We start from the raw sequence: 15,782 nt of genomic DNA, 5'->3' as shown, positions 1-15,782 counted from the left end.
GGGTTTTTTGGTTTTGTTTTGTTTAAATCTCAATTTCAAAAGGCATCCTAGAGTATCAACAGCCATCCATCAGAAATTTTCCCCTTTAGGCATTTACTGTCATTTCAATTCAATATATCTAAAACTGTTATGACTCACATTCCTCCTACAAGAAAACAAACAAAATAAAACAAAACCCTCCCTACTCCCTCTGTAAGAATATTTCTCCTTATCGGAGGTACCTGATTATCTTGGTCAAGCTTTCAATCTTGAAATTATTTTGACCTATCTGGCTGCTTCTCGTTTCCGGTAACAATTTATTCATCCCACAAACTATACTGAGTGTTGCTTTATTCCATGCGTTCTTCCGGGCGCTAGGTGTATCATGGGAAACAGGACAGACAAGGTTCCTTATCTTCTGGCGCTTACATTCTAGAGGAGAGAGAAAGTCAATATGCAAAGAAGTAAATAAATATGAAAAATAGCAGGTAATGGCAGGTGCTCTATGGAGAATTAGAACAAAATGACAGGCAGACGGTGGATACTTTCACTTGATGGGCAGAAAAAGCCTCCCTTTGGGACGTCCGTCCTCTTCTCCTGTCCCTCTACTTCTCTCGCCAAGAGGCCATCGTTGCCCCACGCACACATTAGTATAACAGCTTAACGGATGGGCTCCCTGACTCCATAATAAACTCCGTATCCTGCCGCTATGCTGATCTATTCGATTGTTGTGGGAGGGAGGGGATAAGATCCGTGGAAAATCGTAATTTTCTCCTTTGTTAAGCACACTGATAACAGTCTAAATTACAGAACTCAGATCCAATTTTTACTTACCGAAAAGAAAACTTAATTACTCATTAGTTAATAAGGGATTAAAATTGGAGAGATCTCTTTGAATTTCAGCTCAGAGACCTTTCCGATTAGTGTTTAGGGACAAGGGGTTCAGAATTACCCCCCGAGGGAGCAAGGACCAGGCCCTCAGTCTTTGACCGCTGAGGAGCTGCAAGTAAGTGCTATGAATGGCACCGTTTTATTGACCTTCTACTACTTACACCTCATCGTAACCCTCGAAGATAGACATAATTAATTAACTTGCCTCAAATCCCCCCAATTAGTCAGTGGTAGTGCAGTGACTAGAACTCAAGTGTGTCGTTTGTCCAGGGAGATGCCTTAAACCTTACAAGTTGTTTGATTACAAATGATATCCTTCAAAACATCAACAAGAACTACAAATCAGTGGAAAGACAGTGGCGCCTAGAACAATTATTTGTAGAATAAATGAATAAACACATAAGAACAGATAGGAAAATTTATACCTGAAGTGGTCATTTAGAGAAATGCGCAGAGTGAGGGATTAACCACCGTTAAAGACATTTGTCCATTCATCAATGCAGCAGATATTCATCAGTACTTGGGGCAGACGCTGTGCTTGGCAGTGGGGATATTTCCTGCGCTCAGGGACCTTACAAGCTAGGGGGGCAGGTATATATTAACATATATACAGGCTTTGAAAGAAAAGCACAGGCTACTTCGAGAGTTGCGGACCTGAGCTAAGGTCCCTGGAGGGTCCTTAGGCACTGACACTTCAGTTGGAACTTGAGAAGTAAATAGGAGTTTGTCAGGCAAGGCAGTAGGTATAGGCATTCAAGGCAGAGTGAGCATTGCATCCAAAGGTCCCAAGGCAGAAGGCAGCATGGTATTTGAGACGCTGTAAGGCAACCACTCTGGGTGGAGCATGGTGAAGGGAGTGGGCAGCAGGGATGAGGGAGATCATACAGGGACTAAAGAGCAATGAAGAGACACCGAAGGGTTTAACCCAGAAGGACAAGACCAGACCTGTATTTAGGAGGCGTCGTTACAATGGTGCGGGTGAGACTTCATGACAGCGCATTGGAGAGAGAGAACTGCGTGGATTCAACACATGTTTAGGAAGTGGAACAGACAGGATTTGTGATCGACTGCATTAGGGTGTGAGGGACAGGAAGATTTCTGGACTGACTGGCCATGCTTCCAAAGTACGAAGGTGGTGTTAATTAACAGGATTGGGACCCCAGCTGGAATGAGAAGAGTGTGGGGAGTGAATATCATAAACTCCATTTGAAGACCTAAGCAGTTGGGAGAATGAGGCTGGCCTGGGCTGCATCAGATGGTTGTCACAAAGGAAGGGTTGAATCTCACTGGCTGAGAACAGTGATCTCTAACTTTTTTTTTTTAATTATTTTATTTTATTCTTTTTTTTTTTTGAGGAAGATTAGCCCTGAGCTAACATCAGCTGCCAATCCTCCTCTTTTTGCTGAGGAAGACTGGCCCTGAGCTAACACCCGTGCCCATCTTCCTCTACTTTATATGTGGGATGCCTGCCACGGCATGGCTTGACAAGCGGTGCCGTGTCTGCACCTGGGATCTGAACCAGCGAACCCCGGGCCGTTGAAGTGGAACGTCCGAACTTAACCGCTGTGCAACTGGGCCGGCCCCAACGATGGAATATTTTAAAGATACACAGAAACAGAGAGATGAGTACAAGTAACCCCTTGCATGAACCAATCATCTAGCTGTGCCAACCATCAACTTACATTCACTCTGATTTCATCTATACCCCCACCAGCTCCTTCCCATCAGCACCCGATTATTTTGAGGCAAATCCCATATATAATTTCATCTCATCCATAAATATTTCAGTGCATATTTCTAAAAGATAACTTTCTGTTTTTCAAAGATTGGCAGCTGAGCTAACATCTGTTGCCAATCTTCTTTTTCTTTTTCTTCTTTTCCCCAAAGCCTCCTAGCACATAGTTGTTATATATAAGTGGTGTGTAGGTCCGCACCTGGGATCCAAACTGGAGAAGCCTGGGCCACCAAAGCGGAGCACGCAAACTTAACCACTGTACCACCAGGCCAGCCCCTCTTAAGTCTCTTTTTCTTTTTTAGGAGCCTACACTTTAATAGGATAGATAAGACCTAATTAGTTATATTTGAAGTAGAAGTGGATAGGTGGCATAAGACACAGAGAGGTAAAGTACAATGAGAATTCAGAAATAACTTTTGGTGACAGTCTCCAAGAACAATATTATTGTTCTAAAAAAAAAAATACAGGGGCCGGCCCAGTGGCGCAGCAGTTAAGTTCTCATGTTCCACTTCAGTGGCCCGGGGTTCGCCGGTTGGGAAGCTGGGTGCAGACCCATACACCACTTGTCAAGCCATGCTGTGGCAGGCGCCCCACATATAAAGTAGAGGAAGATGGGCACGGGTGTTAGCTCTTCCTCAGCAAAAATAGGAGGATTTGTGGCAGATGTTAGCTCAGGGCTAATCTTCCTCAAAAATAAATAAATAAATAAATAAATAAAAATACAGCGGAATAGTACACAATACCTATTATACCCCTTGTAAATGAGAAAGGATTCTTATACTTCTAAGCACTCAAATACTTTCTTGTATCTAGGAAATCTAATGCCCAACTATATACAACAGAGGAAAATACATTTATTCCTAGCCAGTTTACAGATTCCTAAAAACTTTATTATGGTAAATTTTAAACATATACAAAAGTAGACATATTACCCTCAATAAGCTTCAACAATAATCATAACTAATCTTCTTTCATATATAGCCCTACTCACTTATCTTTTCCCATATTATTTTGAAGAAAATCCCAGATGTCATATATTTTATCTGTAAATGTTTCAGTATTTATCTCTAAAAAATACGGATTTTAAAAAACATAAGAAAAATGCCACTATCGCACCTCAACTATTACCAATGATCCTTTCGTATCATCAAATATCCAGTCAGTGTTCAAATTTCCAGTTGTCTCAGAAATTTCATAAAGGGGCCTCCTTCATACATTATGTCTATTTGAATGAAGATCCAAACAAGGCCCACAAATGATAAATGGTTGGTAGTTTCTTAAGCCTCTTTTGCTGTCTGGCTTCTCCCTCCATTTCTCTTTTTCCTCCCTTGCAATGCATTTGTTGAAGAAACTGGGTCCTGTGGCATATCCCACATCCTGGATTTTGCTGACTGTAGACCTGTGGGGTCGTTTAACCTATTACTCTGTCTCCCGTATTCCCCGTTAACCTGTAATTTATCCTAGAGGATTGATCTTGTACAGGTTTCGTTCTTTGAAAAGACTGCATCACAGCTGTATTATATATTTTCCTCAGGAGTCACATAATATCTCCTTGTCTATCCACCTGCTTTGAAGGCAGTTAATGATGGTCACTGTTTAGAGCATGACCGCCCAAGAGAAATACAACATGAGCCACGTTTGTAATTTTAAATGTTCTAGTACCCCTAGTTTTTTAAAAGTGAAATTAATTTTAATAATATATTTAACTCAATATATTCAAAATATTATCATTTCAACATTGATTAAAAATGACTAATGAGATATTTTATACTCTGATTTTCATATCAAATCTTTAAATTCCTGTGTATTTTTTTCCCTCGCAGCTAGCGGGTGCTGGAGCTGGCTCACACTGGCTCACGAGAGCAATTGTATCTCACGCCAGCTCTACATTCATGACATCCTATTAGTAGCTCGAAATTGGCTACGGTGGTAGTATTTACACCTCGGCAAATACCACAAAGCAGGGCTCTGAGAGCCACTTATTAAACATTTACCAGCACACCACTGCTAATAACACATCTCAGTTTGGACCAGCCACGTTTCAAGTACTCAATAACCATGAGCGGCTAGTGCATATTGTATTGCCTAGTCCATTACGGGTTTGCAAACGAGTGTAATCTATTCCATCATTCCTTCTTTGTTTATGAGCTGGAATACTTCTACAGAGAAAACTTTTCTTCAGTTAACTGTTTAGTTACCAGAATGCTCAGTAAATGAAGGAAGGCAAGATAAGTCCTTGATTCTTTTCCTTTATCAACTAGTGTTCAAAATAAAGAGTTGGTTCCCTAGCAAAAGTAACCAATTAATACTTTTAGTGTCATTATGAACTCATAAATTCTAACATATTTGATTGTTTAAATCCATTGCGTTTATTATTTTTATTGATGTTCAAATTGTCCCATCTCTGGCCAGTGGAATCCTTTTCAAACTCACAGCCTACACTTCCAACGGCTATACTAACACCATCCAGAGTTTACACTTTATGATCTCAATCATTAGAAGGCTTATTTTCTAGATCAAAAGTTCAGAAAGTCTGGGATTCATTGGCTCAGCTCATTTCAAGTTCTCACCACGGCGACCAGCAGTGTCACGTGGAAACTTGGCAGCTCTGTTAGGAATCAAGGGAGGGGGCAGTCCCAGAAGATGTCCACCATAACATATTGAAAATATTACACAGAAAACTTTAAAACACATCATCCTTCTTACGTCATCAATTGGTTGCTTCGTTTATTCATTCAATACATATCCATCAAGAACATACAGTATTTATGGAACTATTATTCTGACTATACAAATTTGTTAAAAGAAGCATAAACCTATGTGAAATTGTTGAATCTCTAAAGATTTTTGGCTTTATCAAACTGAAAGAGAATAAGTGTTAAAAACAGGGATTTTTTTTAGAAAGTAACACAGAAGGCATAATTGTACGTATTTCAGAAGACAAAGAGCATCTTTTCGTTTCATGTGAGTTCAAGAAACAGGCACCTTTTACTCAGATTGTCCCTTAGCTATGAAAAGTCTATTTCACATTAAACTATTTGATTTTAAATTTACCTATGGTAAAACTTAAATGGGACAATAAAGAGCTCTAACCAAGTAACTGTGGTCCCTCCGCCTTTTTAGCATCCTCCGCTGAAACCTCTGCAGGGACTAACATTGACCCAACATCCCTGCTACTCGACTGCAGGCTGCACAGATAGGCACTTCAGTCACGGTCACATGCTCGCATAATTTCCAGGGAGCAAAATATGAAGAACCTGCTTTCTAGTAAAAATAGAATGCACAATAAGCAAAATATTCAAAGAATAAATTGTTAAAATTCATCGGGTACTCCTAAATAAGCAAAGAAGTAGTTCCATGATTTCCTTTTTAAAAACAAAAATATCAATGAAAGTTTCAAACCTGATGATTAAAACTGTAGTTGTCTTGTAATATTTAAGGTTTTTCAATAATATCCTTGCACAAGTACATTTGTAGACAATTTAACAAACAAACACAACCATAAAACACGTTAGCAGGGAAAACCAGTAATAAACCTGGGGGATAAACAGGGAAAGATACTAGCAAAGGCAGCCCTAGATTCTGAGACCCACAAACGAGGAATTGTCATCCTGTTTATTTTACTCGAATCTTGGTTATCAACTTTTTTGGGGGGAGGGGAGGCCTAGGAGCTAATTTACTTAACACTCCTGATTTGCTTAGCAATCTTTAAATAGAGTCATCGTTGCTTACCGATGGGGATGCGTTCTGACAAACATGACATTAGACGCCTTCATCATAGTGTGAACATCATACAGTGCACTTACACAAACCTAGACGGTACAGCCTACTACACACCTAGGCTCTATGGTACTAATCTAATGGGACCACCATTGTGTATGTGGTCTGTCGTTGACTGAAACATCGTTATGTGCACGTGACTACATTACTTAGTCATTTCCAGGAGTCTGGCACTAAAGATAAATAATTATACTTACTCATGTTTGCTATATTCATTTGAATTACAGGGTTCAGTGATTTCTAGGGGACGTAAAAGTACCAATGAGAGTTATTGTCCTTGCTTAGTCACTCTATTTTATATTATTCATTTCAGAATAATCTATTGCAAGTTCAAGTTGATAATTTTATTTCTTCTAATTGTGTTCTATTACATGCACTAATAATGACACACACTGTCATTTTTTCAGTCAACATCCCTAGAAAGGTTACCAGCGTAAGGCACTATGCTAGTGTGTTAGGGATACAAAGGTAAATGTGACATGATGTCCCCTGGGAGAGTCCATAGCATGGCGGCACAGAGAAATCCAACCATAGGTTTGTTAATATAATGTGGTAGGGGCAGTGATAGGCCTGGGTCCTGGGTATAATAAAAACACAAAAGTTTGTGTGTGTGCGTGCATGTGTAGGCAGATAAGAGTTTCTAGGAAGACACAGTAACTGAGGTAGATTTTACTAAAGAACAATTAGGAGTTAACCAAATGATGAGGAAGAAGGTAGGAAGGGGGAGGGTGTTCTAGATAGAGACAGAGGAGAAAAAACACCACTGCTAGAGAGGAACGTGAAAGACAAGCAGCAGAGGGAGGTGATGAGAGACTAAAACAGAAAGTTAGGGGCACAGGGCCAGCCCGGTGGCACAGGGGTTAAGTGCACATGTTCTGCTTCAGTGGCCCGGGGTTCACTGATTCGGATCCCGGGTGTGGACATGGCACCGCTTGGCAAGCCGTGCTGTGGTAGGCGTCCCACGTGTAAGTAGAGGAAGATGGGCACGAATGATAGCTCAGGGCCAGTCTTCCTCAGCAAAAAGAGGAGGATTGGCAGCAGTTAGCTCAGGGCTAATCTTCCTCAAAAAAAAAAAAAAGAAAGAAAGTAAGTTAGGGGGAAGCCACACCATAGAATTCTTGAATTCCCTGTTAAGGAGCTTGATCTTTAAGGAGGAGTCACTGAACTTTCGAAATAGGGAGACACACTGGTAAGAATGAACATGGCCAGACCAGACACTGGAAGACTAGTTAAGTGGACGTCGCGGTGTTCACGGCGAGCGAGGATGGAAGCCTGAACTCGGTCAGTGACAGCAGGGGTGCAGAGCAGGGAGAGGATGCAGGAACTAATTAGGAGGTATAATTGGTAAGACTCGGTGATTGGTTGAATGTGGAAAATCTAGAAAACGAAGAGTTAAAGACACTTGAGAAGCATAGCGTCAACACCAAGTCTAACAGAATACGGGAGACGGAGCAGGGTTGATGCGAAGGGAGGCCTGCCATGATGTTGGACTCACCGAGCCCGAGGTCCACCTGGAGCATACATGTGGCAGACAATCCGCAGCTCAGGAGAAAGGTTTGGGGTCTGGCTGCAGACTTGGGGCCATTACCAAGGGATGGTTAAAATAACGGCAAGGCGTCAAGTAACTCAGAAAGAAAGTAGGAGAATTTTTCTCTCTCAACTCACTGTGGAATGATACTTTCAGGTACTTCTCCCCGCCATTCACTGTGGACTGTAGGTGCAGTAACTGTTGTCAGTGGATCAACCTACAAGATTTATCATTCATTTCTTTTGTTGATGTTTTTGAGGAGGATTAGCCCTGAGCTAACCTCTGCTGCCAATTCTCCTCTTTTTGCTGAGGAAGACTGGCCCTGAGCTAACATCCACGCCCATCTTCCTCTATACGTGGGACGCCTGCCACAGCATGGCTTTTGCCAAGCGGTGCCATGTCCACACCTGGGATCCGAACCAACGAACCCCGGGCCGCCGAGAAGTGGAACGTGCGCACTTAACCACTGCGCCACCGGGCCGGCCCTGTTCTATCTCTTATTTCAACTCTTATACCAAATTCTATCTTTCTAGCAAAGACGTCCCTAAATTTTAGTGATTCAGTTCTTCGTCTATTAATACATCATTTGACAATATGACAATATCAAGGCAGCAGCAATCGCACCATAAGATTTCTTGCGGAACTTTTAAAGCGGCAGCTGAATTCTCTGATTAATTTTTTTAAAAACCTCTTACTTTCATTGACTTTTAAGTTAATTCAGAACTGTCTTCTGAGCACCTTCAAGGAAAGAACCATGAGCAGAACTCTGGTAGTGACATTCTAGAACCATGTGGGGCAACCATGCTGACTAGCATTCACACAGTTTCCAAGAGCTTCTGAAAACAGGCTTTGCGCAGTTGGGCAAAATGAGTGGCTGGATAGATTTTCTTTTCAGGTAGGGCCATGACCTCTGAGATCTTCCGCTGTCTTTGCTCTGATCTATAAAGTGAGCAAAGCGCTGTCTGCTTTCTGCTAGAAGTAGTCCATCGCTAGTCTGAGACCAAGGCGTTGGATACGAATGAAGGCACAAATCCTGTTGCTGATCTTAACAGCCAACGGGGGCCACCTGTCCCTCCGTGCCTATGTCCCATGTCCATGGTAAACAATCTGACACAGCAGGTCACAGCTCTAATTCCCAACCACTCCAATTTGTCACAGTACTTTTTGATGATCCACGACTGTACTTCAGAATCCTAATCACATTGCCCAGCAAGAACTAAATTACTACTAATGAGTTGGAGCTGACAAGCAGGATGGAGCTCGAGTGCCAAGGCGGGTCAACACCTTCCTTTTCTACTTGACTTAAGGCAGGCATCAAATGTGATTTTTCTGGAGATAAAAAACTGAACTGAGAGTATAAAGATAAGCAGAATTGTGCTCCTCCTTCAAGGAACTCACAGAGGAGTAAGGGAGACAGACCTGTGAGATAAGTGCAATAAGGGAGGTTCCTTCACATTTACAGTTTAATTTGATTTTACAGTTAAAACAAGAAAGTGGAGGGGCCGGCCAGGTGGCGCAGTGGTTAAGTTTGCACATTCTGTTTCAGCGGCCTGGGGTTCACTGGTTCAGATCCTGGGTGCGGACCTATGCACTGCTCATCAAGCCATGCTGTGGCAGGCGGCCCCCATACAAACCAGAGGAAGATGGGCACGGATGTTAGCTCAGGGCCAATATTCCTCAGTAAAAAAAAAAAAAAAAAAAGAAGAAAGAAAAAAAGAGGAGTATTGGCAGCGGATGTTAGCTCAGGGTTAAGCTCTCTAAAAAATAAATAAATAAAATAAAACAAGAAAGGGGAGACGAAATAAACATACTCGTAATCTACATCATCCTATGCAAGTACACAGAGTACAAAGCTTTCACCTCCTACCAAACTGATATCCACGAGACCACGGGAAGATCGGTTTATTTCATTCAATCATGTAAGGGTGCTGAGATTCATCTCTTTGAAATGTCACAATCCACATGGATTTCATGTTAACAATAAATACAAAAACTTAGCCAGCTAGACATAAATAGCCACAATAAACTGGTTCACTAGAAACCCTGTATTTAACAGGGAGCAAATCCAAGCATAGCGCTGGGATACAGAAAGTTACCATACAAAAAATCTCAGAAAACTCTTCCACAATCCTCCAAGCGAATCTCCAAAGTACAACGTCCAGCGACAGATTCCACGAGTCAGAGGGACGTGGAGAAGGTGGGAGGGATTCACCAGAGAGCCACAGAGATGATTGAAGGGTTGGACGAATAGGAGCTGGAAGTTATTTAGCCTAAGTTAGAGAAGACTACCAGGTTTCTTAATAACAGTATTCAAGCCTAGGGAGGGTTGTTATATACAAGATGATGAACAGCTGCTTTCTCTCTCAACTGGAGAGCGGACAGAAGAAATAGACTTTGATTACAGCACGAAAGATCTAAGTTAGATATAAAGATGAACTTTTGAGAATGAGGATTATTGGATGAGAAACTTTCTCAGGATCCTCTTCTTGCACCTGTTCTTTAGATTTGTGTGTGTGTGTGAGGAAGATTGGCCCTGAGCTAACATCCATTGCCAATCTCCCTCTTTTTGCTGAGGAAGATTAGCCCTGAGCTAACATCTGTGCCAATCTTCCTCTATTTTGTCTATGGGATGCTGCCACAGCATGGCTTAATGAGTGGTGCTAGGTCGTGCCCAGGATCCGAACCCAGGAACCTTGGGCTGCCGAAGCAGAGCATGCAAACTGAACTGCTACACCACTGGGCTGGCCCCCATACACCTGTTCTTTAAATGATACTGTTTCACAGGGTTCTTTGCAAATTCTGTATCTCTTCTCACTTTACTTGTTCTCCTTAGTTGATTTCATTTACTCTAGTTGTAATTACCCATTATAAGCTGATAATTCCCAAATACCTATCTAAATATCTCCAATCCAGACTACTTTCCAAATGCCTGCTGGACGTCAGGCTTTTATCTTGTGCTGTTGCAATAGCATCATGATTGACAGCCTTGTCTCTCCAGTCTTCAAATCCATTCTCTGGTCTCTATGATGGTCTGCCCTTTCTATCTAAAAGCAAGTCTAATCATGTCATTTCCTTGCTTAAAATCTTCCAATGGCTCCCCATGACTTATTTGCTTTCCATTATTTGGCGCCTGACTTATCCAATATCATCTCCTGTCACTCCCCAAATTTTATTGATTCTAAGACAATTTCACTTCTTTCATCCCACTGTGTTTTTATGTCTCTGTGCTTTTTTAAGACTCTGTACCCTTCATTCCTCCTAGAACACACCTCTGCATTTCTTTCTATGGCCAATCTCTACTCCAGTTCCAGGAATTTTTCTCTGACCTTACCACGTTGGACTAATGACCCCCAATCAATGTTCATGAATTTCCATGAGAACTTCCCTTGAGTACTTTAATGTTGTAGTTAGTATTAGTAAGAGCCTTTTCAGGCTTCAGATTCAATAACTGCTCATTTAGACAACATCTAAGTGGCTTTCTAACAGAATCTAGTGATCAACCTTCGAAATGGTATATACCAGACTATTCTGTTTATCACGTTACATTCGGGCTGCTGCTCATCTGACACTCCTTGCTGCATTTACTCAGGCATTTCCATATTACTCCTCCACTACTGGCCCCAGTACCTTTGCCTTGCTCTCTCCTACAGTAGCTCAGTTATCGTTATATGCTTAGGCACTTTATGTACATCATCTCCAACTCAATTCTTACAATGTTCCTATGAAGCAGGATTAGTCTGCCCATTTATTTTTTTTTTTTTGAGGAAGATTAGCCCTGAGCTAACATCAGCTGCCAATCGTCCTCTTTTTGCTGAGGAAGACTGGTCCTGAGCTAACATCTGTGCCCATCTTCCTCTACTTTATATGTGGGACGCCTGCCACAGCATGGCTTGCCATGCTGTGCTAGGTCCACACCCGGGATCCAAAGTGGTGAACGTTGGGCTGCTGAAGTGGAACGTGTGAACTTAACCGCTGCACCACCAGGCCAGCCCCCAGGATGCCCATTTCACAGGTGAAAAAGTCACCACCGATATGCAGATGACATACGTTGTGTGTGTGTGTATACACACATATATTTGTTTATGACACATATATATCCTATAAGCCTAGCCTACTTAACATGTCCTCTTAAATATCTCAAAAGAACCTCAAAATCAAATTTCCAAAAAATGAACTCATAATTTCACCACCAAACTTTGTCCTTCTGATGTCACCTGTCTCAGTGAATGTTGTGAGAAACCTGAGGCATCCTCAGCACTCACCATACCCAATTCATCACCAACTTCTCTAAAGTTTCCCTCCCAAAGCTCTCTCCAATTGGTCCAGTTCTTTCCACCGTCACCATCATCAACCTAGCCCCAGCTTTCACTGTCTCTTATAATAGCCCCTATTCCCTCTGGTCCTCTTCTTAGGCATTTTCAACAGCCAACATGATCTCAGAAGGCAAATCTCATTATGTACTTCATGCTGCCCCTTCCTCGACCTCATTTAAAAGCCCTTCAGTAGCCTCTCATTGTTCTCACCAGAGACAAACTTAAAACTGCTACACAATGGATCCACCCACTTCATCTCAAACCCACCTTCTGTCTCATCCTGCTCCCCCGTCAACTGCTCCAACCACTCGGGCTTGCTTTCCATCCTTCAAACCTATGATGACCCATTCCTCTGCAGGCCTCTGCACAGGCTAGAAAGCCATCTTTCTTCTCCACTTCACCAAATTACTTTTCTTTCTTTCTCTCTCTCTTTTTTATTTTTGCTGAGAAAGATTAGGCCTGAGCTAACATCTGTGCCAACCTTCCTGTTTTATATGTGGTTCGCCACCACAGCTTGGCTGACAAGTGGTGTAGGTCCACGCCCAGGATCTGAACCTACAAATATGGGCCACCGAAGTGGAACGTGCAGAACTTAACCACTAGGCCATGGGGCCAGCCCCCAAATTAACTCTTAATCATCCTTCAGATACCAGCTCAAGAGACACTTACCCAAAGAAGTCCTCTCTGGTCACCCTAAAGAGTCAAATCTTTGAAGGTGCAAAAGCATCATGTTCTGCTCCTTCTTCCCTCCCTTTCTTCTTTTTACATTTGTGATTATTTGATTGTCAGTTTCCTCCATTAGACTGTAAGCTTCATGACAGCAAGAACTGTGTCTATACTTGCTCACCATTTATCTCCAGTACTTACTACAGCACCCGGCGTGTAGTAAGGATGTGACAACTTGACTAATTTATTGGTTTATATTTGCCAGACGCTGAGCTAAAAGCTTTACATATACCATCCCATTAAATTTTCACAGCAGACTTAGGGGGTGACTACCATTCTTCTATTGGCTCCATTTAACAAATGAGAATAACAGGGTCTAGAGATATTAGGTAATTTTCCCAAGTCTCAAATTATGAAAACTGAAGTCCTCCACAGCATGTGTGACTGGTGCCCACCATGGATGTGGATATCTTTGCAGACCTAAATGTATTAACTAAAGTCACACTGAGCATGCGAGAAGGTAGAAATCGCTGAATCAGGAATTGATGATTTATGTCTCTTGAGCAAACCTGAAAATCCTGAAATATTTAAGAGGCAACAACAGAATCCCATGGTTGTTAGGTCAGGTTACCTAAATGGAAGAAAACAGTAGGCTGTACCTGAATTGTACTTGTTCAATGAGCCAAGTGTTCCACTGATCATTGAGGCATAATCACTTTGCACAGGACAACACTGACTGCGACGGGCCTGGGGAAACCTATCTGAGAGCAGTCAAAAAACTTATCAAACCGAAATTAATGACTTGATTTTCACTTCACCAACAGGAAAATAGCTTCCCTCACTTACGCTGACTGTCCTTGTACATGCAGATGACACTAATGAGCCACTGTAAGTAGTGCAACTACGCTGAGCAGCTTATCCAAAGGTATTTATGACTCTTCCCTTCTCCACCCACACTGTCTGGTCCATTCCTTTTGGGGACAGAAGAATAATGGCACCACCATTCTTTCTGGCTCTTGTTGCAAGAGTAGCACAAAGTTTGAGGCAAAATTTTATGTTGGTAGATCATGAGTGTTTGGAAGAGCTCCATCTATGTTTCTGGAAGTAAAGGATTTTTTTTTTTTTTTTTTGAAGATTGGCCCTGAGCTAACATCTATTGCCAATTTTCCTTTTTCTTTTTTCCTCCCCAAAGCCCCAGTACATAGTTGTATATCTGAGTCATAAGTCATTCTAGTTTCTTTATGTGGGATGCCACCACAGCACGGCTTGATGAGCGGTGTATAGGTCTGCGCCCAGGATCCGAACCCCTGGGAACCCTGGGCCGCTGAAGCGGAGCATGAGAACTTAACCACCCGGCCCCAGAAGTTAAGGATTTTTAAAGTATCATTGCTATCTTTTTTGAAATTGTTGCCATGATAGCTGTGGAATTCTCATTATACCTGAGAGGTGGGAGGCCAATAGATGCTATGGAGAAAGCTGTTAGGAGTCCTACTAGCTTCTTGGGCAGGACTTCAAGAGGTGGGAAGAACTTGTCCATCTCAATGATATTGTCTCAGATTTGCAGCTCAGGGATGGGCATCCCCAAACTGGGCTTGATCACTCTGTTTAAAATATTTTAGATTTCGGACACTACTTCAAAACCAATCAAATTCAGAAGAGACTGCCAATTCACTATTTTTCAACAGAACATTTATCTGGCAGGATAATCTAACTTGTTTACTAAGAGAATTTCTTCCTAGTGGGTGAATTTACATAGGAGGCCAAATCAGAAATCAGACTGTTGGGCCAGCCCGGTGGCGCAGCGGTTAAGTCCGCACGTTTCGCTTCGGCGGCCTGAGGTTCACCAGTTTGGATCCCGGGTGCAGACATGGCACTGTTTGGCAGGCCATGCTGTGGTAGGTGACCCACAGATAAAGTAGAGGACGATGGGCACGGATGTTAGCTCAGGGCCAGCCTTCCTCAGCAAAAAGAGGACGATTGGCAGCAGATGTTAGCTCAGGGCTAATCTTCCTCAAAAAAAAAAAAAAAAAATCAGATTGTCGGACAAGCATATAATTAGGAACCAGATGTTACTAAGAAGTATGTGATTTAGTCATTCCTTGCTTAAAAATCTTTCAGTCTTCCTATTGCTTTCAGGATAAAATCCAAAGTCTTTATTGATCTCTCCTCCTCCTTTCTTTTCAAATCTCACCTCAAGCATTTCCAGATAGTCCAAACACACTGAACTACTTAAAATTGCCTTACTTTTAGGATAAATTTCCTCTTATTTTGGCAAAATGCACATCTGTACCTCCAAACCCTGCTCAAAGATCTATATTCCTCAGCAACTCAGTTTTTCAAGCCAGCAACAATCACTCCATCCTCCACGTTTCCACAGCAATCTGTACATCTCTCTATCAACACTTAACCGTTATAATTACTAACTTACATGTTCCTGTCCCTCACTGAAACGTGAGTTTCTAGGGAGTTGGGACAATCTTATTTATCTATTAAATCTTAGTGTTTGGTACACAGTAGAAATGCAAAAAATGCCTTTAAACGGCTTGCTGGCTATGTCCATTAAACTAGGTGGTAAGTTGGCTGTGTCCATCTCTCAATAATTCCAGAATATTCTGTTTTATAAAATATTCCCCTTTACATTCCGTTAGACCAGTGGTTAGCTCAAGGTTTTGAATTTTGTAAGTAAAAAAAAATTTTTTTTTAACGTTTTGGGGAGCAATGAAGAACATTTAAAAGAAAAAGCTACCATCCATTGACATCACAATTTCAAAATATATGTCAAGTCTAAAACATCAGGAAAGATTTAATTTCAAAATAATAGGCAGTCTTTTATTTATTTTTTTTGAGGAAGATTAGCCCTGAGCTAACATCTGCCGCCAATCCCCCTCTT

At 41.8% G+C, this 15,782-nt stretch overlaps 1 long non-coding RNA gene across 1 annotated transcript; it reads right to left on the bottom strand.

The window, feature by feature from the left end:
- Positions 1-313: 313 nt before the first annotated feature.
- On the bottom strand, positions 314-5,869 carry LOC139085010 (uncharacterized). The gene is made up of 2 exons (XR_011542962.1): positions 5,699-5,869; positions 314-411 (listed from the first exon to the last, which is right to left on the bottom strand). It is a non-coding gene; the product is annotated as an uncharacterized lncRNA (long non-coding RNA).
- Positions 5,870-15,782: the final 9,913 nt, after the last annotated feature.

This window comes from Equus przewalskii, chromosome 8 (assembly GCF_037783145.1).
Source record: "Equus przewalskii isolate Varuska chromosome 8, EquPr2, whole genome shotgun sequence".
In the NCBI taxonomy this organism is placed as follows: Eukaryota; Metazoa; Chordata; class Mammalia; order Perissodactyla; family Equidae; genus Equus; species Equus przewalskii.
This window is presented reverse-complemented; position numbering and strand designations above follow the sequence as displayed.